General features: G+C 40.6%; 1 protein-coding gene and 1 long non-coding RNA gene across 12 annotated transcripts in view; both read left to right on the forward strand.

Annotated features, from left to right (window-relative positions):
* Positions 1-27853, forward strand: part of LDB1 (LIM domain binding 1) — a 308817-nt gene that overhangs the window by 140894 nt on the left and 140070 nt on the right. Inside the window, exon 1 of one of the 11 annotated variants that reach the window (XM_029610201.1) lies at positions 19-177. The exons of 9 other annotated variants lie outside the window; for them this stretch is intronic. The gene's annotated coding sequence lies outside the window, so the exon portion shown is untranslated. Of the gene's footprint in view, positions 1-18; positions 178-27853 lie in introns of those variants that run through there. One more of the 11 variants, XM_029610199.1, reaches the window with a different exon arrangement.
* LOC115095890 lies at positions 7556-8762 on the forward strand. Its single transcript, XR_003857902.1, has 4 exons — positions 7556-7713; positions 7793-7915; positions 8064-8164; positions 8375-8762. It is a non-coding gene; the product is annotated as an uncharacterized LOC115095890 (long non-coding RNA).

The following is a 27853-nucleotide window of genomic DNA, read 5'->3' on the forward strand; positions in this document are numbered from 1 at the left end:
AATCTCAACGCTTATTTATATTTGTATATAATATCTATAATTTGTATTGTAACTTTTTCTTTGGTTGGTAGAAGGGAGAGAGAGAACAATGTTTTAAATTTTGCGTCTTTTAAACCATTTTTTTTTAAAACACAATCTTCAAATAAACAGCCTAAGAACCCAAGACTTCTTCCCCAGGTGAGTACATTTATACTTTTGAATCTAGCATGGGTTGTGTGTGTGTTTATATAAAAGCGAATGGTTTTGTTGTGAATGGAAAAAGGCGCAAGGATAGAAAGCTGATGCTAAGGAGGTTGCACTTTCAGATCGCATGTGCTTTTGTATTGAAAAGCCAATTCGGAGATTAATAGTGGATCTGGAATCCTTAAAAAAAAAAAAAGACAGAATGAAGCAAATCAATAAGTGCAAACAGCATGGAAGACGTCTCATTTATAAACGCGTTAGTAATTTTTGTTTGGCGTTTGTGCAGTGCTGATAGGAGAAGGGGGCACAGTTTGTGTGCTGCTGATAAAAGGGAAAGGGGCCTTATTTACACCAAGATTGCTGTCACTTGGAAGAAAAACGAATTATCCGGGAGGGCAGGAAGGGATTTCAAGGGCCAAACTGAAGTAAAGTTGAATGAATGAATGAATGCTTGCTGGGTTCCTTTGTACTGTTTATGAAGGAGAGGAAACAAAAGTGACTGGACTTAAGCGATCTTTCTTGCTTGGGAGCAGAGCGCCTCGTAACTTGCATTCCGCCGCTTTTTATGGTCTTTGCAGACAAAAGAAAAAAAGAGCTGGGGTCTCTCATATCCATCTTTAGCTGAAAAGGGGGAGAAACTGCTTTGTTTTGCCTTGCCAGATGAAAACCGTGGGGTTGACAGAGAATAAAAGTCGTATTTCCTTCTTAATTCTAGTGGTGGTACTCCTCTCACTACCGGCCCAGGGTGGACCGTACAAGCCAGTGTTCGCCCTTTCTTTACGCGATTTCACGTTTCTTTTGCTAGTTCACTGCTTTTTATGGTGAAAAATGCTTTCTGGGCGAGTAGAAAGTTTTTTTGGTTTTTTTTTTAAAGAATCCTCACTTGTCCTTGCTTGCACTTGAGCAGTGCATGATGTATATCTGCTGCACGAATAGTTTGAACGCTTGACAAGTGTTTCAGGAAGCTGCAAGTTTTGGGGACTGGTGTCTTGCGGTCTAGATATTTTGCAGGCACTGTCCTCGTTGTCTTTTTAGTCTCTCTTTTTAGGGCAATCTTTTTTTTGTTAGAGAAAGCAAGAGTGATAGAACCAAGCATAGTGTAAGTGCAGGTGCTGTACAACTTCCTCCTTACTACAACCGCTCTACCAATATTTCATTAGCCTTGACCCTCTTATTCTATGCTTTATCCCTTTAACCTGTGCTGTATTCTCTGCTGGTCTTGCATCCACACAGAGCCCTATAGGGGAAGTTGTCAAATGGCCCATATGCTTGCAAAGTACCTGGTCACTCTTAGCATGGGTACTTTACACTGATTTTCAAAGAGGAACACAACAGGTGTAGTATGCATGTTAAAAACAGGTGTGTACTACTTTGCTCCTGTTCTTTTGTGTTTGTGGCTGAGAGGGATAAAGTAGCATGTGCACTATTGAAAATGTCATGTATGTGTTTTGTTCTTCTCCTCACCCCCACTTGACCTGAAAAAGCTTCATAGCCTGACTAAAGGTACATGCACTATGAAAGATCATATATACTTTTTAAACAAAATGGAATGAGGACAGTTTTCAGACTAGTTTACTTGGGGAAATGGCTTTAAAAATCATCCTCTTCATTCTTACCCTGGCAGTGTGGCACTGTCATGGCTAATAAAATTGAAACTTTGAAAATCTTGTAAAGAGAGAAATCAAGTTATCCTAACTTAGTGTTATTTGTTGCCATCTCTTTAGATAGGTCTTGCCTTTCTTTAACTTTTGGGTTGTTTAACCATCAAACGTGCCTCTTTCATCCCTCTATATGCATGTGTCAGGACAGGTATAGTGAAGGGTGGCCTGAGTAGGCTCGGTCCACACATTCCTCTCACCATAACCTACAGAGATTTCCTGGGGGAGAGGAGGGTGCTGGTGGCAGCTGCCGCAACCCTGGTAGCAGCTTTGTTGGGGCTGAAATGCACCTAATTGTGCAACATTACAATATGCATTTATTAATGAAAGTAAGTTTTTAGTGTGCTGCTGTCCAATAGCTACCACTTATTTGCTGCAGTAGCAAAGATATGCAGATTAAAAACAGAATTACACCTGCATCATGCTGAGCTGGTTGCTTTATTTTGCTTATCTTTGTTGTTGGAGCATGGTGGTAAACAAAGTAATTTCCATTTTATCAGTCCTAATATTCCTTTAAATCACTGAAACTCATTTTATTTGGAGAAAAATGTTAGTAATGCTTTGTTTATTTGATCTCACCTTATAAATAAATTACCCATGGTGATTTTAAGATGTTTTATTTGCTATTTGAGAGCATTTGTTTATAGGTTCTTAAATAGTAGTTAAAATGACAGTTAGGCTATGCTGTCCACCTGAGAAATAGAATCATGAGAACATGCCATATTGAGTTAGACTAAGGGTCCATCAAGCCCAGCATCCTGTTTCCAACAGTGGCCAATCCAGGCCATAAGAACCTGGCAAGTACCCAAAAACTAAGTCTATCCCATTCTACTCATGCTAGTAATAGCAGTGGCTATTTTCTAAGTCAGCTTAATTAATAGCAGGTAATGGATTTCTCCTCCAAGAACTTATCCAAACCTTTTTTAAACCAAGCTATACTAACTGCACCGATCACATCCCCTGACAACAAATTCCAGAGTTTAATTGTGCGTTGAGTGAAAAAGAACGTTCTCCGATTAGTTTTAAATGTGCCACATGCTAACTTCATGGAGTGCCCCCTAGTCCTATTACCTGAAAGAGTAAATAACTGATTCACATCTACCCGTTCTAGACCTCTCATGATTTTAAACACCTCTATCATATCCCCACTCAACCGTCTCTTCTCCAAGCTGAACAGTCCTAACCTCTTTAGTCTTTCCTCATAGGAGCTGTTCCATCCCCTTTATCATTTTAGTGGTGTACAAATAAAGTATGATTTACACTAGTAAGAATGATGGGGCTAATGTGATAAAACCCATAAAAAAATCGGAGTTAGATTTTAGCAGAGATTTCATTTAATGTACATGTTTAAAAAAAAAAAAAAAAAAGCGGTCCTTGCAGGAAGCTAATGAGTGCAAATAGAACAGGAGTCAATGCTGAGTTCTCCAAATCCCCCCTAGCCACGTAGGAACCACTCATGGGTTCCTTCACTGACAGCGGTTTGGTCCATCCATGGTAACATTTCAGTGAAAGGACCCAGTCCCCTTTTAGAATCCTTTCACTGACATGTGACAGTGGAGGGGCCCAATAGGTGAAGAGTAAAGCATTGAACAAATTAATATTAAGTGTCATACTTAATATTAATTTATTCACTCCTTCATGGTCTGCTGATTTAACATGAAAGGGAGGAGTTTGGTAGGCTGGGGAGGGAGGAGGACTTTTCAGGCTGACCCACTCAGCTGACCTGGCCCAGCCTGTCCGAGTGAGGTATGGTGCCCTCTTCTTTACAGTGGGAAGTTGTAACACCCGATTAGAGGTAGGAGTTAATTTCCCATGGTAAAAAGAGATGCACTGGGCAGGTCCCCCACTAGCGTGCCCCCTTGTATTGCAGGATAACAGCTAATAAAGCTTATTACCCTGCAGTTTGCATCAGATGTGCTAACTTTGTCACAGGTTTTCATGGTACTAAATTCCTTACTTCATACCTGGGCCAGGTTAGTGCTGAAAACCCCATTTTAAAATACAATTAAAAACCCACAGTAGGCTCAGTGTGGCTTACTACATCACCCCATCAGTTCCTTAAGGTAGAAAATAAGGTAGCAAAGGATTGCTGTTTCCAGAACAGGTTTTCATCTCTAGGTGTTTGGCTTTTTAAAAAAATCCATACTATTCCCATGCTGACACACCCCAAATAATAAAATCACTTCTTTTCTGTAAAAATACCCCTCAGAAAGCTGATTAAGATGGAGATTGTGAGTAGGAAACTCCATTACCTACTCCTGCTTCAGAAGTGGATACAAGTATGTCTGGTGGTTTTCTTATTTATCTGTTCTTATACTTACCAGGCTTGCACACAGCCACATTCATACTTGCAGAATCAAGTAAGCATGGAATAAGCAGAGTATTCTTAGGCATAAAAGTGAGAACTTGGGCAAGACATTGCTACCGGAATTCAGTTGTGCAGACTAAATGGCCCTTACCAGCCCTATCTGCTTTCACATTCTGTTTCCATTTTATGTTTAGACACCTTCATTTTCAGTTTGTATTTTGTTTTTCCCAGGAATTTATCTAGGTTATATAGAGGAAAAAATAGGAGAAAATTGGTAGCAACTTGTTGCTTTCCAGGTACATATCTGAGTTTCTTTTGGTGAACAGAAGCCAGAACAGTAATTAAAAAATATACATACATACACACACTTTTTTTGTGTGTGTGTGTATATATATATATATATATATATATCAAAAAAAAACCCTTACATTAACAAATGTATGGGAAACAACTAGCACTTATGTGAATTCAAAAAATATTTCAAAATGATTTATTACTGATAAAGAATCATTACTTTATTTAATAAGTTAATCACCTATCACCATTACACACATTAAATTTTCACATGTCACAAAAAGTACATACACATTAAAATTAGCATAGAGTCCTCTAAAGTATATCCCTCAGTGCTCACCTACTTCTTACCTCGATCTTACCCTAAACGGACCTTGTACAGCCTAATCCCATTGATGTTAACTTAGGTCTTTGTTGATGAATACACCTCTTACATCAAGAACCTCATGTATAAATCTTAAATAATAACCATATATGTTTCCAAAAATCATAAATCCTAGGTGTATTGCATTCATCCAGTTCTTTAATCCATCCCGACAAGGGCCTCGTTTCGCCACTGCTGGCTTCTTCAGGGGAATACTCTTTTTCTAAAGACCCAACATCAACAGTTACCCATGGCTCCCACCTCGTGTCTACAATACATAAAACAGTATTACAGAAAACAAAAAAATTTTTTACATAACAAACATGACTCATACTAAAATATATTTATGCCCAATTTATCAAAGTTGTCCAATTAAATTTAACTTATTTAAAACATTGCATATATTAATATAAAGTGCCTGAATAGTAATAAATCAACTCTGTGATTTATAAAAACTTATCCTAAGTCCCACTCCTACCTAAAATTGAAGGAGCGGACTCAGACACAACACACTCAATTCACTCCAGCTCAATGGCTCCCATTGTTTATCATGAAAAACTCCCGAATATGAGTGTAATCCTAAAAATTGGTTCAAACAAAAAAATCTTTAGTATTAAACCTTCACTATGAACAATGTTTTAACAAAAACTCACAAAAATTGATTAAATATATTTTACGTCAGGTGTAGTCTTGAGATACTCCCATACTGAAACCAATGTAGTTTTACCTCTTCACTCTGTTAGAAACCAGACTCCCTTGATATAAACCAGGAGTTTCACTGCCTGGCTCCCGACTCCCTTCGTATGAGCCAGGAGTTTCACTTCCTGGATCTCCTCCTCCTTCACCACACCTATAAAGACCATAAAGTTTATAACCATGCTTTTTGAGGGGTCACTGCCCTCAATATACAAAACTTTATATAAGATTATACCTTTTTCACATAATCAGTGCTTTCAAAAATGGAGTCGCCATACCGTCAAACTTCAATCTTACTCCTTAAATTGCACGATGAGCAATATATATCCTCTCGAATATGTTCAAACGCTTGCCCAAACTTTCTCGCACGCTATTTACTAGTCTAGATGTAAAACAAGAACCAAATGAACACCCTCAACCACTGTGTTACAATGAGCCTCACCATGATACAACAAAAGCGACAACGCTCACCTTTTCCGTTTTTCCACCATGCGTATCTCCTCAGCGTCTCCCACTGGGGCTTGTACCACCTAACCTGCCCTTTTATACTCCTCCTCTTAATATTAAAGCGACCAATCCGCACACACCTTGAACCACCATACGTATCACCTCAGAGTCTCATAAAAAGGCTCATACCTCCAAACTAACCTGTTATACTCCTCCTCTCCACATTAAAACAACCAAACCACTCCCACACGTTAACATCCATCCGAGCAAAACACTCCCACCTAAAACCACCATACGTATCGCCTCAAAGTCTTATAAAGGGGCTTATACCTCCAAACTATCCTATTATGCTCCTCCTCTCCACATTAAAGCGACCAAACCACTCCTACACTCTAACACCCATCCAATCAAAACACTCCTACCACATTTCTGCAGAATGTTCATATATTTCAACCCCTGCCCAACCCCCTCCCTCAGTCAGAGGGAGGGGGTTGTTATTATATGCCCCTGCCAAAAATTATATATTGGTCAAACTAAATTATCAATTCGTACTCGCATTATACAACACAGGAGTTGTATACATACGGGTAAAGTTGATTCACCACTGGTCAAACATTGGCAGGATCAAGGCCACACAGAGGACCAACTAAAATTTTGCATTTTACAACAGCGCCTAAATAGGAGAGGTGGTCATGTTTCCCAGGATCTTAGACAAACGGAACAGAGGTTCATTTATTATTGGCAAACAACAGCTCCAAGGGGACTGAACGTAACAATTGAATGGGAAGCGTTTTTGTAAGCTAGGAATAGGGGCAAATCGATGTTCATTGGTTTATAATGTTGGCTTGAGTAATATATTTGTCGTTTGAAAAGGTAAAAAAATTTTTTTACACTTGTGAACAAGCTATGCATTGAGTCTGACTCGGTATTTAAATGGAAGGTTTTACATGGTGGTCATAGTTTATTGACAGGGTGTAGATATAATTTTTTATATAATCAGGCTGGATGTTAATACCGTGGGTAAGCTTAAGAAGAAGAGACTTATGCAATAGGAGCTAGCCATAAAAGGTCTGACTGAGGGAGGGGGTTGGGCAGGGGTTGAAATATATGAACGTTCTGCAGAAATGTGGTAGGAGTGTTTTGATTGGATGGGTGTTAGAGTGTAGGAGTGGTTTGGTCGCTTTAATGTGGAGAGGAGGAGCATAATAGGATAGTTTGGAGGTATAAGCCCCTTTATAAGACTTTGAGGCGATACGTATGGTGGTTTTAGGTGGGAGTGTTTTGCTCGGGTGGATGTTAACGTGTGGGAGTGGTTTGGTTGTTTTAATGTGGAGAGGAGGAGTATAACAGGTTAGTTTGGAGGTATGAGCCTTTTTATGAGACTCTGAGGTGATACGTATGGTGGTTCAAGGTGTGTGCGGATTGGTCGCTTTAATATTAAGAGGAGGAGTATAAAAGGGCAGGTTAGGTGGTACAAGCCCCAGTGGGAGACGCTGAGGAGATACGCATGGTGGAAAAACGGAAAAGGTGAGCGTTGTCGCTTTTGTTGTATCATGGTGAGGCTCATTGTAACACAGTGGTTGAGGGTGTTCATTTGGTTCTTGTTTTACATCTAGACTAGTAAATAGCGTGCGAGAAAGTTTGGGCAAGCGTTTGAACATATTCGAGAGGATATATATTGCTCATCGTGCAATTTAAGGAGTAAGATTGAAGTTTGACGGTATGGCGACTCCATTTTTGAAAGCACTGATTATGTGAAAAAGGTATAATCTTATATAAAGTTTTGTATATTGAGGGCAGTGACCTCAAAAAGCATGGTTATAAACTTTATGGTCTTTATAGGTGTGGTGAAGGAGGAGGAGATCCAGGAAGTGAAACTCCTGGCTCATACGAAGGGAGTCGGGAGCCAGGCAGTGAAACTCCTGGTTTATACCAAGGGAGTCGGGTTTCTAACAGAGTGAAGAGGTAAAACTACATTGGTTTCAGTATGGGAGTATCTCAAGACTACACCTGACGTAAAATATATTTAATCAATTTTTGTGAGTTTTTGTTAAAACATTGTTCATAGTGAAGGTTTAATACTAAAGATTTTTTTGTTTGAACCAATTTTTAGGATTACACTCATATTCGGGAGTTTTTCATGATAAACAACGGGAGCCATTGAGCTGGAGTGAATTGAGTGTGTTGTGTCTGAGTCCGCTCCTTCAATTTTAGGTAGGAGTGGGACTTAGGATAAGTTTTTATAAATCACAGAGTTGATTTATTACTATTCAGGCACTTTATATTAATATATGCAATGTTTTAAATAAGTTAAATTTAATTGGACAACTTTGATAAATTGGGCATAAATATATTTTAGTATGAGTCATGTTTGTTATGTAAAAAATTTTTTTGTTTTCTGTAATACTGTTTTATGTATTGTAGACACGAGGTGGGAGCCATGGGTAACTGTTGATGTTGGGTCTTTAGAAAAAGAGTATTCCCCTGAAGAAGCCAGCAGTGGCGAAACGAGGCCCTTGTCGGGATGGATTAAAGAACTGGATGAATGCAATACACCTAGGATTTATGATTTTTGGAAACATATATGGTTATTATTTAAGATTTATACATGAGGTTCTTGATGTAAGAGGTGTATTCATCAACAAAGACCTAAGTTAACATCAATGGGATTAGGCTGTACAAGGTCCGTTTAGGGTAAGATCGAGGTAAGAAGTAGGTGAGCACTGAGGGATATACTTTAGAGGACTCTATGCTAATTTTAATGTGTATGTACTTTTTGTGACATGTGAAAATTTAATGTGTGTAATGGTGATAGGTGATTAACTTATTAAATAAAGTAATGATTCTTTATCAGTAATAAATCATTTTGAAATATTTTTTGAATTCACATAAGTGCTAGTTGTTTCCCATACATTTGTTAATGTAAGGGTTTTTTTTTTATATATATGTTTCTCATAGCACTGGTAGAGACGATATTGCCAATAGTTTTTTGATTGCTATATATATATATATATATATATATATATATATATACTACATAATCAGTTTAAAAACAATAAAAGGTTCCAATGTACATACAAACATAAAACAATTAACTTATATAAACAACAAATCCAAAAACAAATTCAACCGTATACAAACCAGAGCATAAAATCAAAACAAATTAAAAAAAAAAAAGGCTGCCAATCACAATCAGCAAAAATCGCCATCTGAGTCACCAGCCCAAACTTGTACTATGAAAACCCCACCAAACCATCATCATCCATCATGGAATAGCCAAGGTTCTACTTGCTTCCGAAACATTTGTTATAAGGTCAGAATTAAAATTAGCTAAAGGTAAACTATTCCACACTTGAGGAGCCATGATTGAAAATACCAACCACAGTATAGTCTGACACATTTTTTCTGACAAGAAGCATTTGGCAGGGAAAAAAACCCTGTGAAGATCTAAGAATATGTCCAGATGAACAGCAGATCCATTTTTCCCAAACATATTTAAGCATTGTCTGAAAGGCTATTGTAAGTAACTTAAATTTAGTTTTTCAGCTCTGGGCCATCTATGCAGTAAGTGTAACATAGGGAGAAACTCTGTCCCTTCTTGATCTTCTCCAAGATCAAGTGAGCCGCTTTATTTTGCAGCAACTGTAAATAAATATTTGTGTGAGCCTCAGTGACCCCCACATATAAACACTGTAACAATCTAGCACCAGAATATGTATATATTAAGGGTTTTGGTAAAAGGGAGGTGAGGTTTGGCAGGAGGAGAGAAGGGTCCAAGTGCAGGGCGTCCCAGATCTTTTATGAGAAGGGCTACAATTTTTCAAAATCATTGACCGAGCTAGATAAAAATGTGAATGACCTCTGTTCCAGCATCTCCCATTTCTTCCCTCTACTATCAATTCTTCCCCTCTGCTTCTAGCATGTCTACTCTTTCTAGCACCTCCCCTCTTCCTTCTTTCTCATTCCCCTTCTCCCCCTTTTTTTTTTTGTTAGCCTGGCTCAGTATGTTTTATTTCGAAATAATCTTTTTTAAAATTTTACCTGTTGCTGGCCCTTTTAGCTAGGATGTCACAAAAGTTAGGCCTGGGTCAGCAGCAGCAGCTGGGAAGCTGAGAGAGGTGGCACCTGGAGCAGTAGCGTGTCAGACTGCTTCAAATGTAGGCTGGCCTTGTCTGTATTGGGCTGCTGAGGGGGACAGGTGTGATGGCAAACACCATGGGTACTTGGGACATGGTAAGCCAGGGCAAGTGAGAGGGACTCTTGAAACACAGCATCAGTGACACTGGCGAGTGAGCCAAGTGCTGAAGTGTTGGCGATGCAGCCTGCTCTGGTTTCAGAAACAAGTCTGCATTCAGCGGTGGTAGAAAATAGTCAGGGGTTGAGGTGCTGTGGACCGAGGCACAGTGGTAGACTGTACTGGAGTGGTAAGTTCAAAGCCGCCATGATGCAGGCAATAGAGGGTAGGTCGCATGGCTGCGGTCACATTCAGTTTTAGTAGCAGGTAAAGGTGGGGGCTCCTTATGAACCTTGCTGATAGCAGTGCAGGAGTGTGCAGCTACATTGTTTTGAAAATTAGGATGAAAATAGGTGATTTTCAACTTTGCCAAAACCCAGAAACTTATCAGTGATCATCTGATAATAAAGGACCCTAGTTTGGCTGGATTTCTCTCGCGTTTTTGGAGAGGGGGCAGGATTAAGGACTTCCTGTATATTGATTTTAGAGAGGGTATAATATGCTGCTTGACCATACTTTGCTGAACCTTTCACAAACAGAGCAGGTACAAGTCAAAGCTAATTTAATTAAATTAAATTAATTTAATTAAAGTTGTTGGCAGTGGAGCATTTTAAGGATTCTGGAGATAATTTAATGACTTCTGAGGCATTCACCTTGAATTGTAAAGGGTACTGCCCTGTCCTCCTCAACATATTTGGTGGCTTTGCTTCTTTCAATCTGGATAAGTCCTTTGCCTGTTTTAACCCAGATGAAGCTTTTATATTATACAGTGACATGCAAAAGTATTCGACACCCCCTCCCCCCCTAAAAAAAAAAAAAGAGCAGATCCGTGGCTTACAAATGACACTTAAACAGATTGTTCCAGAAAGTATATTTATTACAAACCAGTATGCTCTTAAAGTATATTTTCAAAGTCAATTCATTATTTCTCTGCATTTTTTTGTAAAATAAAATTAAAAACTGTATTCAACCCTTTCAGAATAGTACTTGGTGGAACCATCTTTTTGTTGCAATAACAGCTTTAAGTCTGGGGTAAGTTTCTACCAGCTTTGCATACCATTGGGAGTGATTTTTGCCCATTCTTCCTGGCAGGTTTGCTCCAGGTTGGTTGGATGACGCTTATGAACTTTCAAATAGTGCTACAGATTCTCAATTGGATTTAGATCTGGACATTGACTTGGTCATTGTAGAACATTTTATTTTATTTGTTTTTATATAACACTTTTCATACTTTTTCAGCACTTCATTGCTGATTACATTCAGGTACTGTAGTTATTTCCCTATCCCCAGAGGCTTACAATCTTTGTACCTGAGGCAGTGGAGGGTAAAGTGACTTGCCCAAGGTCACAAGGAATGACAATGGGACTCGAACGCTGGTCTCTCAGGTTCATAGCCTGCTACACTAACCACTAGGTTACTCCTCCACTCCATTCATCTTTTTGTGGTTCAACCAATCCTGTGTTGCTTGGGATCATTGTCCTGTTAAACTTGTAATAAAGTTCACTTTTCTAGTTTTGTTTTGTTTTTTTTTAGGTTGTCTTGCAGTATCTCCCTGTATGTTGCACCATCCATCTGTCCTTCAGTTTTAACAAGATGCCCCATCCCCGCTGAGGAAAAGCATCCCCACAGCATGATTCTGCTACCCCCATACTTTACTGTTGGGATGGTGTTTGCCGAGGAATGGGCAGTGTTAAGTTTGCACGCCACAAAGCATTTAGAATTTTGGCCAAAAAGTTCCATTTTTGTCTCATTTGACTACAAAACCTTAGACCACACTTTAGCTGGGTCACTCTGATGCTTTCTGGCAAACTCCAGACTTGTCTTGATGTGTTTTTTTTCTTCAGTAATGTCCTTCTTTCTAGCCACCCTCCCATGCAGGCCTGTTGTATGCAGAGCTCTAGATAAGATTGGTGCACCTCCCCTCCAGTCTCAGCTACTCTGTAGCCCCTTCAAAGTGATTGGCTTCTCTGTAGCTTCCCTCACAAATCTCCTTCTTGCTCTGATGCTGAGTTTTGAGAGACAGTCTTGTCTAGGCAGAGTCTGGGTGGTATGATGTAGCTTCCATTTCCTCACAGTTGATCCAACAGTGCTCACTGGGATATCAAAGCATTTGGATATTATTTTGTAGCCTTTTCCTGTCGTGTACATATCTATAACTTTATCTTTATTTTCCTTATAATGCTCTTTGGTCTTCATTTTCACAGCTTTCCTTCAGAGTCACATGGTACTAGAATTAGGGGGGTCTTTTATCTAGAAAAGCTGACCTTTTTTTTTTTTTTTTTTTTTTTTTTTTTAAATAATTCACAGGTAGGAGGTCAATTGTAAGCCAATTGATAGGTCAATATTTTTCATCTGTGTAAACTTTGGAGCTTCCACAGCACAGGGGTCGAATACTTATGCAAGTGGCATTATTCAGTTTTTACTTTTACAAAAAATGCAGAGAAATAATGAATTGTCATTTTGAAAATTTACTTTAAGCACATACTAATTTCCAATACACAGATTGCTCTAGACAGTATGTTTCTGTCATTTGTAATGAGAACAAACCTGTCTTTTTTTTTATTTTTTTTTTTAGGGGGTTGAATACTTTTGCAAGCCACTATATGTCTGCAAGACACTTGGGTAATCAGTACCTCATGGCTGTGCACTACTTAAAACTTCTAATTTCCTTCTGTAGTGCTGAGAACATTTCTCAATTATGTTAATACACATAATGCTTTTTTTTTCCTCTACAGAATTCTTGTCTATCATTTTTCTCTCTCTTTTTTTCCTTTATCTAGACCAGGCTGTGCTCCAAGGCTTATCTCTTTGTTTCTTTCAACCTCTTCTTTTGCTGATTTGCTCTACTTTTGCAGTTTAGTTGTAAATGTTTCTGTTGTTGTAGCTTTAATTCCCTCTTGGCTCATCTTAATTTGTGAGTATATCAAGAAGCCCACTTGAAAGCCCCTATTTAGCTGGTGTTTGAGCTCTGCAGCAGGTAGACCCTTTCAGACTGTAGGGAGGGAAGCTAGTTTTCTGACAGCAAGTTTATAGAAGTACATAAGATTTGCTATACTGGGACAGACCAAAGGTCCATCAAGCCCAATATCCAGTTTCCAACAGTGGCCAATCCAGGTCACATGTACCTGGCAGGATCCCAAGGGGTAATTAGATTCCATGCTGCTTATCCCATGGATAAGCAGTGGGTTTCTGCAGCTCTACCTTAATAATGATTTATGGACTTTTCCTCCAGGAACTTATCCAAACCATTTTTTTTAACGCAGCTACACTAATAGTTTTCACCATGTCCTCTGGCAATGAATTCCAGAGCTTAATTATGCATTGAGTAAAAAAAAATACATTTAAAACTAATAAGAGAAAATATATCACCTAGTAACTTCATGGTGTGTTTCCTAGTCTTTGTACTCTTTGAAAGAGTAAACAACCGATTTAACATTTACTGGAAAAAGTGGAAAAACACCTAAGAAACCCAGGGAAGGGCTGAACAGCAGAAAATGAGATTTTGAATGGGTAGTTTTAGTGGTATGGTTCAGCCTGGTTTACTTTATACCATTGTTGACAATTTGATTATAGGTAAATTGAGAGGTATATAGACTTGTTCAGAGAGTTTATGTACATTTGTTTGACTACCGTATATTCATTTGATTTATATTCCACCTTTCAGACACTTCCTTGTTTAGTACACTTACTAAGACTTTTTTTTTTCTTTGAGAACTTAAAAGAAAACAATGTTGAAACTAAATAAACGTTATATCAAAGAAGCCTTCTTCATGATCTAACCACAGGACCAAAATTGATTTTGTCAGAGGTTAATGTTTGCCTTGTAGACAATGCTAAACTGTTACAATCTGGGACAGTAACTTTTAAACAGCTGCCTAGGCGCACATGTATGCGCATATGCTGGCTCGCGCCAAAGGACGTGGCCATAAAATAACATACGCATATGTGCACATGATATAAAATAGGCTGTACGCTCGTACATGTGCGTGCAATTTTATATGGACACGCCAAATGCCACCTCTACCGCCAATGCAATTGCCAGTTAGCCCAGGTGAAGGATTTTTTTGTTAGCCCCTATCCTTAAAATCCCATTGACTAGCCAATTTTTTTTGTTTTCGGACTTCCATGCCATCCATATCAGAAGTAAAGTTACGCGGTAGGGGATCCCAGCACGTGCCTGTGCACATAAATACTTAAGTGCAGATTTCACTGAGAAATCTAGGAACGTCTATGCCCCATTCAGACCATGCCCATATCCTGCCCCGTTTTATAAAAAAAATAAAAAGTTTGCGTGCCAGGAGATATGCTACCCATGCGCTTTTTAAAATCGTGCGCAAGCCCGACTTCCACATGTATCTTCCAGCTTTGGTGCACGTAGGGCTTTTAAAATTTGCCATTAAGATTTCCACAGTTACAAGCATTAGAACAATAAAAGATTTTTAAGAACCTCATGATTGGAGTTGTAGTTCATAACTCCAAGAGTTTCCTCTAGTGAACATTCTAAGTAAATAACTGCCTCAGTAAAATGAATATAGCTCATCTTCTTTGCTGAGTGACAAATAGCTGACAATAACTAGAAGTTCTACCCAGAATTAAAGAGCCTACTTTTTCCTGATTCATGCAAACGTTTGTGACCCACATAATCTCATAAGCTTTCTTTCCTTTGGAAAGTAGGCAAAAAAATGAGTAATTTTGCCAGCCATGTGCTGTGATGACATTTTAGGTTTCTGCCTACACTTGGGGGCCTTTTATTAAAATGTAGGTATAGATTGAATAATATGGAGCAGTGAAAGTTCTAATGTGCATTATTTTCTGCTACTTTGACATATTGGGATTGCACAGTGCTATATTTTGTGACCTTATACATACTCTAAATGTACAGTTAACAGATAAAAGATAAATACACAGCAGGTGATTTAAAATGGAATTCAGTTATTGGAAAAGATTTTTCTATGAAATTTAGATGGACTTATTAACTTCTAATCGGCACCTGCCTTTAAGAAAATTATTTGAAAGAGTAGTAGGAATGTACATTCGTGTCAAATGAATGCAAAAAATACAGTGAATGGAATGAACCAAAAACTGTTTTCTATGAAAATATCTGAAAATTCTAAGATATTTTTGTCTTAGTTATGAAAAATTGGGCCTTCTGTGGCTTTGGAAGCCCGCTTCCACGTACCACAGTTGAACCCGGGACCCAGGCCTGACCAGCTGGGCCTTTCCATGTCCCTCCAGTTGAAATCTGCCTTGGCCGGGGAGCTCTTGCTCCAGCCAACATTTAATTTCTATGGTCCTTGTAAAATCCTTAAGGGGCAGGAGCAAAGCACACCCACTTCTGCCCCTAGTGGCTTTGAAAATGGTGCTGTCTTTTTCAGGCAGGTGGCACCATTTTTAAAGCCAGTAGTTGTGGGGTAGAGGGAGTGGGCTTTGCTGCCCTTAAGGATGTTACTCCCATTTCCTGTGCTCCTTGTAAGTGGGGGCTGGGGTAGGAACTCCCTGGCCATGGCAGATTTTAGCAGGAAGGCCCAGCTGGTCAGGCATGAGCCCTGGGTTCTATTATGGAAGGTGGAAATGTGCTTCCAAAGCCGTGGGAACCCCTTTTTTCATAACTAATACCCCAAAATGATAGGGTATTTTCATAAAAGGTTGTTCTTGGTAGGGCTGGAGGTAGGAATTCCCTGGAAGGTGTACACCCCACGGTCACAATGGTAAAGAAAAAAAGCTAAATAATCTTCGCTATTAGACCCAAAATCAAATGAACAAATAAAAGCGGAGGTTGTAAATAGGATACCCAAAAACATGGATTAGAGTTATAGTAATATCAATATGGTAGTATCATCAAATTGGCTTTTGAATTGTCAAACAGGACACATTTCAAAATGGCTCTTAAGTTGTCAGATTGGCCACAATAATATAATTATATTCCATGGTGCGACCTCATCTTGATTATTGTATGCGTTCTGGTCTCCACATCTCAAAAAAGATGTAGCAGAATTAGAAAAAATACAGAGAAGGGTGACCAGTATGATAATAGGGATAGAACAGTTCCCCTATGAGGAAAGGATGAAGAGCTTAGGACACTACAACTAGGAGAAGAGACAGTCGAGGAGGAGATATGATAGAGGTCTGTAAAATGATGAATGGAGTGTAACAAGTAAACATGAATCATACTTTTTGAAAGAGTAAATAACCAAAGACTAGGGGACACAGAATGAAGTTACACATTTAAATGTAGTAAGATAAAAAATTTTTTTACTCAACACACAATTAAGCTCTGGAGTTTACCAGAAAATGTGGTAAAAGCTGTTAATGTAGTTGGGTTTAAAAAAAGTTTGGACAAGTTCCTGGAAGAAAAGTCCATAAAATTAAATTTCCACTATAGGTTACATCATAGTTCAGTGACATTTGCTAGCATTTTGATGCCAAGATTTGTTTTCCATCTTTGAAGTTTTCCAACCAGCTGGAAACTTCCCAGACAAACTGTGGGACATTCAAGAAAAAAAAAAAACCAACCCAAAAACCAGTTCTACAAGAGGTTTTTTTATTTATTTATTTATTTTTTTAATAGTATACAAAAAGGACTTAAGTGCAACATAAAAATTTGTCATTCAAAGTCATGCATAAGTACATAAGATTTGCCATACTGGGTCACACCAAAGGATCATGAAGCACAGTATTCTGTTTCTAACAGTGGCCAAGCCAGATCACAAGTACCTGGCAGGATCCCAGGGGTAGACAGACTCCATGCTGCTCATCCCTGAGATAAGCTATGAATTTCTGCAATACCACCTTAATAATGGACATTTTGCTTCTTTCCCTGCTACAGCTACCCACCAGCAATATGTGCTGATACTTTATTTTTTATTTACTTAAATTCTGCCTTTTTGGCAATTCAAGAATATTACATTCGGGTACTGTAGGCTGTTCACAAAGTTAAAGATTCTGCCTTTACTTGGGGGAAGGTTTTTGCCGCTGGTTCTTTGTTTCCTTCTGGACCTCGCAGTTGGGTCCCTGGTTCTGACATCTTCTCCTTTTTCTTCCCTCGTATATATTGGGTTAGAGTGTTCCTTCACCTCCTGCTGCTATGCTATTGCTGGAAATACTGCTGAACTGCCTGAATCTTCTCGCAAGTCCCAAGGCAATATTTTTTTTTTCCTTTTTTATTTTTCCTTTCTTTTTTGAAGGGTCCTTGGGGTTTAAAGTGGAGGGGACAACTAGGCTTCAGCATAGGAGCTCCCTCCAGCCTTTTTTTCTTTTCTCTGAAGGAACCTTTGTTAGGGATTTTTCCTTTTCCATCCCCCCCCCCCTCCCCTTTTTCAGTTCTGGGTTACCTTTTTTGATGGCAAGTATTGCTATTGGGATTTGTTTGTTGTAATTTTTCTCTACTGAATTCAAGTGGGGCTTAGTTTTAAGCTTTTTTTTCTCTCTAGTGTGGGCAACTGTTCCTTTATTTTGGCTTCATGCAGGGCAGGGGCCTGAAAGGTTATTTATTTTCTCCGCTCAGCAGCATAGTAGACAGCAAGAACTAATTGCTGCCAACTTTTTTTGATATTTAATTTTTTCTTCAAATTGTTGGTGTGAAGGTCCCTTCCTCCATGTTATAAAATAGGTGGATAGGAGCACAATATAGAGTCTTCAAAATGGATAGGATGTCCTCTATACTTGGTTCTTCCGCTCTTCAGAGCTCTGTTTCTGACAAGTTTAGTCTACCCACCTCTCTTCCCATACAACTGAAACCATAGCTGATCATAACTCCTGTATATTAGAAGCATACTGAAATCCTTTTGCGTCTAAGGTAGGTAGAGGGGGATATTAAGGAGGACCTGGGCTTTATGGGATGTCAAAAGGAAAGAGCCAAAAACAGCTCAAGAGAGTGAAAAGGAGGAGAAAAAGCAGGAACAGAGGGAGGTGTTAAATAATGAAGCTCCCCTGCTGCAGTGAGAAGGCATCTTCTCATCCCCCAGTAATAGGAGATCCCTGTGGCTGTCTTCTGTGGTTAAGGAGGTTCAACCTGAAGTTGCTGGAGGCATCAGCAGAACATAAGAAATGCCATACTGGGTCAGACCAAGGGCCCATCAAGCCAAGTATCCTGTTTCCAACAGTGGCCAATTCAAGTCACAAGTACCTGGCAAGTACCCAAACATTTAGATAGATCACAAGCTACTATTGCTTATTAATTACCGTAATAGTTTATGGATTTCGCCTCCAGGATCAGTAGACCTTAGTTTCAGAGGGGACCTGGGAAGGTATTCCCTCGCTAAAACCCCACTAAAGGAGTTGCTGGGTGCCCTGAAGACTCAGGGACAGACACCAGACATCGCCATACCCCCCTTGATGATCTTTCCTAGGGAAGAGATGTTGGGGATGGTGGATGGAGTAGAGGAGATGTCTGGTGAAACCATCGTGTTTGGTCTAGGGTTAGGTAGGTTACCTGATCACCCAGAGTCACGGGATGCAGACGTGGTTAACCTGAAGACAGACAATATTGAACTCCCTGTCTTGGAGGTGCCCCAGGTTGAAATAGCCAGCAAAGAGGGAGAACCTGGAGAGGTTACCTCAGCTGGGCAATCCCTGGAGGAAACTGCAGGCAGTAAGGAGGCCCAGGAGGTGCCCACCCAGACTGAGGAGTCCCTGGAGGGGAATGTTAGAGGTGGAGAGATCTGGAGAAGATGATTTTGGCCCTGTCTCCTCTGTGATAGTAGAGGTCAGAATTGACTCTGCCACAGGTAGGAGGAATTGTCTCAAGAAGAGCTATAGGGGCCAGATGAGATTTTCTCATTTGGAGAAGACCCTAGAGCTGCAAAGACCAGGAAGAAAGGCAAGAAATGCTTTGATACCAAGGGCCCAATAAGGAACCCTAAGATGGTAATGGAAACAGATAAGATGGGGTCATCCATGGCTCTGTTAAGAAGCATGGAGAACACCAAGTCTGGGTGAATGCCCCCTCCAGTATAAGAACTGGCTACCAGATTTGGTGGACGCATCGGCAGGCAGCACACGGTATATTGTACGATATTGCTAGGCATAACATATCATTAGGCCTTTACTTAGCAGCAATGGTAGGGCCGAAGGCATTAGTGGCAGCCATGAAGGACAGCCGTGGTGAGATGGGCACTTAAGGGGGGTAATAAAGGTGGTGGGAAGTGGAATTAAACAGCTATAGCCCCTAGAGAGTCCACAGCTATGGTGGTGCTTTCAAATATACCACCCTACTTTTCAGATAAGTTACTAGGACCACATCTCAGAAATCTAGAGGAAGTGAAGTTAGATGTTACCAAAATTCCCTTAGGCCATAAGGACAGAGCACTGCAGCACATGGAATCCTTCAAGCACTGAGCAAACATCTGGCTGCCTGAGGGACATTAGAGGGTAAAGAAATGTTTCCATATATATATATTACATGGGCCAGCCCTATAATATCCTTTATTCATCAGAAAATGAGGTGTGTTTTCTGCCACAGGCAGGGGCACTATAAGATGTGATGTCCTATGGATAGGGATGAGGAGGCCTATGCCTAGACCCCCCCCCTCCCTTTTCCCGGTTGCTCCTTGCTCTCAGTGCCGCAGCACCTGGGCACAATAGTCTTGCTAGTGCAGTCACAAAGACATCTAAATATGAGAGAGGTTTTAGTGGTTTGGGCTCATCAAAAGATGCCATCCCCACTATCTACCCCTAAGCACCAAAAACGTCCTGGGTAAAGCGGCTGTTGGGGTAGATATCCTTAGGAATGTTTCCCCTTGGCTTATAAAATCCTGGCAGATACTTGTATAATAAAGCCAAGAGCAGAGTTTTATCGTCTCCCCTCCCTTGGACCCCAGGCAGGAACAAGGCTAGTGAAGATGGCATCTAGGAGAACACAGCACAAGGAGGACCCCTCCACTGAGGGAACATTGGACTCACAAGGAGTGCAAAGGTCATCCAGTGCCATAATGCCTATGCTGCCTTTTTGCAGGTTAGTAAGGGACCTTTCCCTACCCATCCCATGCTCCCAAACATCACTAAGGGAATAGCTGGGTATAGGGAGAAGAAGAAGAGTGAAAGTCACTTAAAGGAGTGTGCTGTAACACGATAGATACAGCACATGAATCAGTAATCCCCTTGAAAGAGGCCATCCCTTCCAACCCATTGAGGAGAAGATGGGACAGAGGTGAAAGTACCCTGGTGCCATGCCATGACAAGCTTTGTCCTCTGAGAGAATGACTGGTTCCCACCCACCCCTGTTCTTCCTACATAGGTCTAATATTGTTCACATAACTTAAGTACTAATATAGCTGCTTGTAGATTAGTCACAGTATGTGTAACCCTCATTGATGCTTATTAGCAGAATTACTTTTATTCAGTGTAACAATTGTGGTGCTTTAGTCCCAAGGCTTACCATTTGCCAATGTGGTCGAATGGATTACAAATTGGTTGAATGACAGGATACGGTGTATAATGGTAAATGGAACCTATTCTGAGGAAAGAATAAGTGGAATACCTCAAGGATCAATTCTGGTACTGGTTCTGTTTAGTATCTTTGAGTGATATTGCAGAGGGACAGTAGGAAAAGTTTGTCTCTTTGCGGGTAATGCTAAGATCTATAACAGAATGGACACACCTTGAAGGAGTAGAGAAAATGAGAAGTAATTTTAAGAAATTTCAAAGAATGGTGAAAGGTTTGGCAGCTAGAGTTCAATGCCAAGAAGTGCCAAGTCATGCATTTAGGTTGCAATAATCCAAAGGAGCTGTATGTGATGGGGGAGTTGAAAAACTGATGTGCACAGACAGAAACACAGCTTGGGGTGATAGTGGCTGATGTCTGAATGTAGAGAAGTAATGGGACAAGGTGATGGCTAAGGCTAGAGGAATGCTCAGCTGCATAGGGAGAGGCATAACCAGCAGCAAAAAGGTGCCTCTGTTCAGATCTTAGGTGAGGCCTCACCTGGAGAATTGTATTCAATTCTGGAAACCTTATCTCTGAAAGGATAGAGACAGGATGAAAGGAGTTTAGAAATAGGCAAGCAAAATTGTGTGGGATCTGCACCAGAAGATTTATGAGAGGACACTGAAGGGCTTTAATATGTATACCCTAGAGGTGAGACGGGACAGGAGTGAGATGATAGACTTTTGCATACCTGAAAGTTATTATGTATTAATGATGCATAAAAATTGAACCTTTTCTGATAGAAAGCTGACGAACTAGGGGTCATGATATGAAACTCCAAGGGGGTTGCCAGTGTCAGGAAATCTCTTCACAGAGAAAATAGTGGATGCATAGAATGCCCTCCTGGAAGAGGTAAGAGGTAATTCTGTGCACAAACACTTAAAATTCTGCATATTTTCTATTGGTCAAAATAACACAACATACATGACAGTCTTTAAGTAATTTAAAATATATCGGAAAAAGTTATTACTTAATGATACAGAGTTTTAAATACTTTGAGCAAATTTTCCTAGCACTGTAAGAGTTTCCCTTCCACCCTCTCTCCCTGCTCCCCTGGCCAGTTTCCTTCCACTTTGCCCTTTCATGCTCCAACTCCTCCACCTTCCACTTTCTCCCCTTCCACTCTATAGCCTTTCCGGACCCTTACTGATTCTCTTACATCAAATGCTTCAAGACTGATCATCATCCACTAAACTGATCCAGACATTCCCAACCACTGCAACGTTCTATTGCTTGTTAAACTTCTATCATCCTCTTCTTCTACTCCCAGTTAGAATCATCCCTGTTTTATTGTAACTTCTTTTTCTGTGCACTTGTTATAATTTGTAATGTATACTCTCATGTTATAGTTATGTACGTTATAATGTATTGCTCACCCCTTGTTTTATGTAAACCGACATGATACGAACTTCTGTGAATGCCGGTATAGAAAAACACAAATAAATAAATAAAAATAAATATCCACTCCCAGTTTTAGCCCTCTTTCAGTACTGCCTATCACACAGGCTCTCTCTCTCTTTCACACCCCCCGTACAGATTCCCTCTCTTGCGTGCACCCTCATGCAAGCTACCTGTCTCTCATGCATCTACCCTCACATAGACTATCTCTTTTATGCATACACCCTCATACTCCTACACTCTGGCTCTCTCTCTCACTCTCACATTCACACACACCCCTTTAGCCAGGCTTCCTCACATACAATTCCCAATCTCTCTCTCATATACACATTCCTTCACAGTCTCCTCACATAGGCTCCCTTTCTCTGGCACATACACACCCACCCCTACACACAGGCTTGCAGTCTTACACACGCACACACTTCTACACACAGATTCACTCTCACTGGAGCCTTCACCATTTTCACCACGAGCAGGATGGGCTCCACTCACAGTGCCAGGATCTGCACCATATTCGCCGTGAGTAGGATAGGCTCTGCTTGCAGTCGCCAGGACATGCATAATCTTCGCCACGAGCAGGATGAGCTCCGCTTGTGGCATACCAGGGTCTGCTCCAAAATTTGTGCAGAAAATGGAAATTCTGTATAGGAGGGGAAATCTTTGCAAAATCTGTGCTCTGCAGTAGTGCAGAATTCCCCCAGGAGTAAATGTTTTCAGCTGTCTGCACTGAAAATGCAGATTATTTCATTTGAAAGAGGAATTGTTCAGGTTTCAAAAAACTTCCCCTATCTTGAAGTATCCAGATTATCTTCCCTAGCTTCCACAGAGGATTCAGAATCCCAAGGATAAATAGTTTACAGTGGGCTCTGGAAAAATAAGACGTGATGATACAAAACCCAAATTTTCCAACTGGGCAGCATCCTGTATTACCTGCCCACTCCCACAGAGAAAATGGACATCCAGAATCCCAGGAATAATTGTTTTACTGTGGGCTGTGCCAGAATAAGGCTTGTGATGAAGAGACTCACTCTCCAGTTACTTTACATAATTACAAAATACCTTTTCTGCATTGGATAACTAAGAAGTTCCAGTAATAGAGAGAATGAAGGGATGTATTTGGCCATAAACACTATTAAATGCCATATGAGGAAGCTCTTTCTTTTGGGAGACTGTCATCAGAGGAACCAATTTGGGAAACCATTTTGATGGGGACACAACAGTTAAATGCCTTCCAGGATCCTCAGCAAGTAGAACTACCAACCAGATAGTTATTTCAATTGCAGAAGAAAGTGGAGACTCCGATATCAGTTGTCATTCATCTGGGGACCAATGACCTTAATAGAAATGGTATCCTTGAGGTTACAGAAAGATTTTAAACATCAGTGGAAGATGATTAGACACACAGCAAAGACTGTTGCTTTTTCTGAAGTATTTGTTCATGGAAACAGAAAAGGAAGGCTATGCCATAGAGATAATTTCAATTCCTGGCTCAAAACCTGGTGTAAGGAAAGTGGTTTTGGATACATTTGACGCTAGAGCCATGTATGGAGCAATAAAAGGTTATATGTTAAGGATGGCCTGCATTTGTCTGTGGCAGGAAAGAGGAGGATAAATGAAAAATTCAGATCATAGATTATCAGGCATTTAAACTAGGAAATGGGGGTGACAGGAGGTGGCCAGTAAAATTGGCATGTCACCCCTAAGCAAAACAGGAAGTGATAAGAGAAAGTAACAAAATCAGTCAGTTTAAAAACCAGAAAAGATAGCTGGAAAACCATGACCACAAATGCAGGCCCTAATGGTGGAGGTGGAATTTGGACATTGTTGCTATGACGGAGACATGGTTCACTGGTTCTCATGATTGGGATTGGCCATCCTGGGCTATAACTTAAAGGACAGAAAATGGGGAGAAGTAACTCTTTGTCAAAAACAATATCCAAGTAATTGAATTGCAAGGGACTGGTAGAGAAGAAACATTACGGACCGTCTTTTTAAAAAAAAAAAAAAAAAGTGTTTACATTTTTACTGGTGTGATATACAGGCCACAGATTCAGACAGAAGAACTGGATAGAGAACTCATCAAAGTCATTCAAAAGGTGGGAAAGAAGGACAAAGTGTTGCTCGTTGGAGGTTTTAATCTGCTGCATGTAGATTGGAGTATCCCTTCTGTGGAATCTATAAGAAGTAGAGAGAGAAAGTGGTATGCTCTGCTCAAACCAATGGTAATGGAACCCACAAGGGAAGGTGCAAAACTTGATCTAGTGCTCACCAATGGTGATAATGTCTCTAATGTTCGGATAGTGGCTCACCTGAGCACCAGTGGTCATCAGATGGTATGGTTCGATTCTGCGAATAGGATGCAGTAGAGTTGCACGAAGACCTGAGTTTTGAATTTCAAAAGTACTGACTTTGTCAAAATGGAGACATACTTGGAGGAAGAACTGGAAGACGAGAGAAAATGGGTGAGATGGAACAACAGTGAGCAACATAAGAACATGCCATACTGGGTCAGACCAAGGGTCCATCAAGTCCAACATCCTGTTTCCAACAGTGGCCAATCCAGGCCATAAGAACCTGGCAAGTACCCAAAAACTAAGTCTATTCCATGTTACTGTTGCTAGTAATAGCAGTGGCTATTTTCTAAGTTAACTTAATAGCAGGTAATGGATTTCTCCTCCAAGAACTTATCCAAACCTTTTTTAAACACAGCTACACTAACTGTACTAACCACATCCTCTGGCAACAAATTCCAGAGTTTAATTGTGCGTTGAGTGAAAAAGAACTTTCTCTGATTAGTTTTAAATGTCAGCAAAACTAAAAAGCACCAGCACATTGTTCGCCGGCACACAGTTTGACAAAAGTGCCGAAGCAAATGACAGCGCAGCCCAGGAAGTATACATCGATACATCAATCGAAGCATTCTTTGACAAAAAGCTCAAAGCAATTGCCCATGCAACCATCAAAACAACCAATTCCAGCTACAACACGTCACTTAAGGCAACATCCTACGACGCATATGACGCAGGCACAGGTCCTTGCTTCATATACGACTCCACAGAAAGATACCACCAAGGTTTCTACTTCATAGGTGCAACCCATACCATCAGGCCCAGAGGAACATACTCCACCCTCGGGCTTGGGTGCATCCTTCCATCTGCCGAACACTCACAATCCGGAATCCCCTCATGTCAGGTCTTCTCAGATCTTTCTTCTGTCTCTAGACAAAAACGCATCTCAGTTACAGGAACCATTAGCAAAGTGCCAAAGAATTGAAGCACCTGTAGAGATACTGATATACTGTTGGCGGCAATTCCACATCATTCCCAGGGATCTACTATAATACCTATTCACACACAGATACCGGAAGGAATGCAACTAGACATAAGCCAATTATCATCAGCTTTTTCAGGCTTCTTAGCCTCCCTACAGTTGGATTACCTCAACCCTCCACAGGTTCCAGCCAGTCCTGGTAGAAAATCTCCACAACTACCACAACCTTCACCTGACATATCACCAGTACTCCCACAACCATCTCCAACAAAGGAGCCTTCATTGATAACTCAACATTCCCCCCAGCCTACGCTGCCTATGCCGGCCAGCTCACCTCCATCACCTAAACAATCGGAATCTGTCCCGTCATCTCCAGGCTCCTCTACGGAGTATCCGTCTCACCTGCCAGAAGGTCCCCAGGAACCTTACTCTCCGCCGGAGGACCTTTCATACCCAAAATTTATAGACAAAGTGGGCTTGGTCCGCAACGTGGAAGACCACAAAATGCCAGACCTGAGATTAGAAATGATGGGACTCTTGAAGATCTTTGATCTTACATCAGATCCATCAGTGCTCCCATCGCATCCAGTTTTAGATACAGTACTTGAAAAATCATGGGAAACGCCATACTTGATCACACCAGTCTCTAGGAAAACGGACATGATGTACAGAATGCAACAATCTACATTCTGTTCATCACCTCAATTACCTCACACATCTGTAGTGGTAGAATTGCCCATGCAATGTGCCAAAAATCCAGGTTACATTCCAGTATGCCACCTGGGAAGGATAATAAATATCTAGATGACTTTGGAAAGAAGATCTTCTAATCATCAATGCTAGGGGCAAGAATACATCAACATCAATTCTACATCATACAATATTTGTATGAGTCATTACAACAACTAAAAGGTCTCCTTCCGGATACAGATCCCACGACTCCACCACCACCACAACCATTACAGGACATGGAGGAAGGCATTAGACATCTTCTGAGAACGGTATATGAAGGTTTCGAGACGTCTTCGAGAGCCTCCGCGTTAGCTATAGCAGCCAGACGTTTGGCTTAGCTCCAGGCTAGTGCCATAAGAGAAAACGTCCATGACAAGCTGGCTAACCTTCCTTGCAGAGGAGACAACCTTTTTGGTAGTCTTCTCCAAGAAACAGTTGCTCAGTTAAAAGAGCAGAATGTGGCTGTTCAAGCCTTAACATCTTCCCACACATATGGTGCCTTCTCGTGTCAATATTTTGCACCTGCTCGGCAAGCCTTCATATCACAGATGACCGTTCAGGCCTCTCCGTCGTACAGACCACTTCCTTATCCTCAACCACCTCGACAATCGTCCCAACATCAAGAACGCTGTGGGAGGCCATGCACACAGGGTCCACAGTCAACCAGCCTCCACAACCTCAAAAAACCCCACCCTCTTTTTAACTCCAGCCAGGCCTCCCCCCCCCCCCCCCCCTCAATGGCTGTGGGAAGAAGGGTCATGGTATTCAGTCAAGCCTGGTCACAAATCACAACCGATCACTGGGCTATCAACTACACTTTCTCTCCAGACCTTCCCTTACCACATCTCATTCCAAGCACAGACGTGCACCAATCATCTTCAGTTAACCAAAGAAATATCAACCCTTCAACATCAACAAGCAATTCGACTCTTACCATTGAACCTTCAGAATACAGGGTTTTATTCTTCTTACTTCTTAATCTCCAAAAAATCGGAAGGTCTGCGCCCAGTTCTGGACTTATGCGAGTTATACAAACATCTAGTCACAGAAAAATTCAAAATAAGAACATAAGAAAATGCCATACTGGGTCAGACCAAGGGCCCATCAAGCCCAGCATCCTGTTTCCAACAGTGGCCAATCCAGGCCATAAGAACCTGGCAAGTACCCAAAAACTAAGTCTATTCCATGTTACCATTGCTAATGGCAGTGGCTATTCTCTAAGTGAACTTAATAGCAGGTAATGGACTTCTCTTCCAAGAACTTATCCAATCCTTTTTTAAACACAGCTACACTAACTGCACTAACCACATCCTCTGGCAACAAATTCCAGAGTTTAATTGTGCGTTGAGTAAAAAAGAGCTTTCTCCGATTAGGTTTAAATGTGCCCCATGCTAACTTCATGGAGTGCCCCCTAGTCTTTCTACTATCGGAAAGAGTAAATAACTGATTCACATCTACCCGTTCTAGACCTCTCATAATTTTAAACATCTCTATCATATCCCCCCTCAGCCGTCTCTTCTCCAAGCTGAAAAGTCCTAACCTCTTTAATCTTTCCTCCATAGGTGAGCTGTTCCATTCCCCTAATCATTTTGGTAGCCCATCTCCATCGCAATTATATCTTTTTTGAGATGCGGCGACTAGAATTGTACACAGTATTCAAGGTGCGGTCTCACCATGGAGCGATACAGAGGCATTATGACATTTTCCGTTTTATTCACCATTCCCTTTCTAATAATTCCCAACATTTTGTTTGCTTTTTTGACTGCCGCAGCACACTGAACCGACGATTTCAATGTGTTATCCACTATGACGCCTAGATCTCTTTCTTGGGTTGTAGCACCTAATA

This window comes from Rhinatrema bivittatum, chromosome 7 (assembly GCF_901001135.1).
Source record: "Rhinatrema bivittatum chromosome 7, aRhiBiv1.1, whole genome shotgun sequence".
Lineage (NCBI taxonomy): Eukaryota > Metazoa > Chordata > Amphibia > Gymnophiona > Rhinatrematidae > Rhinatrema > Rhinatrema bivittatum.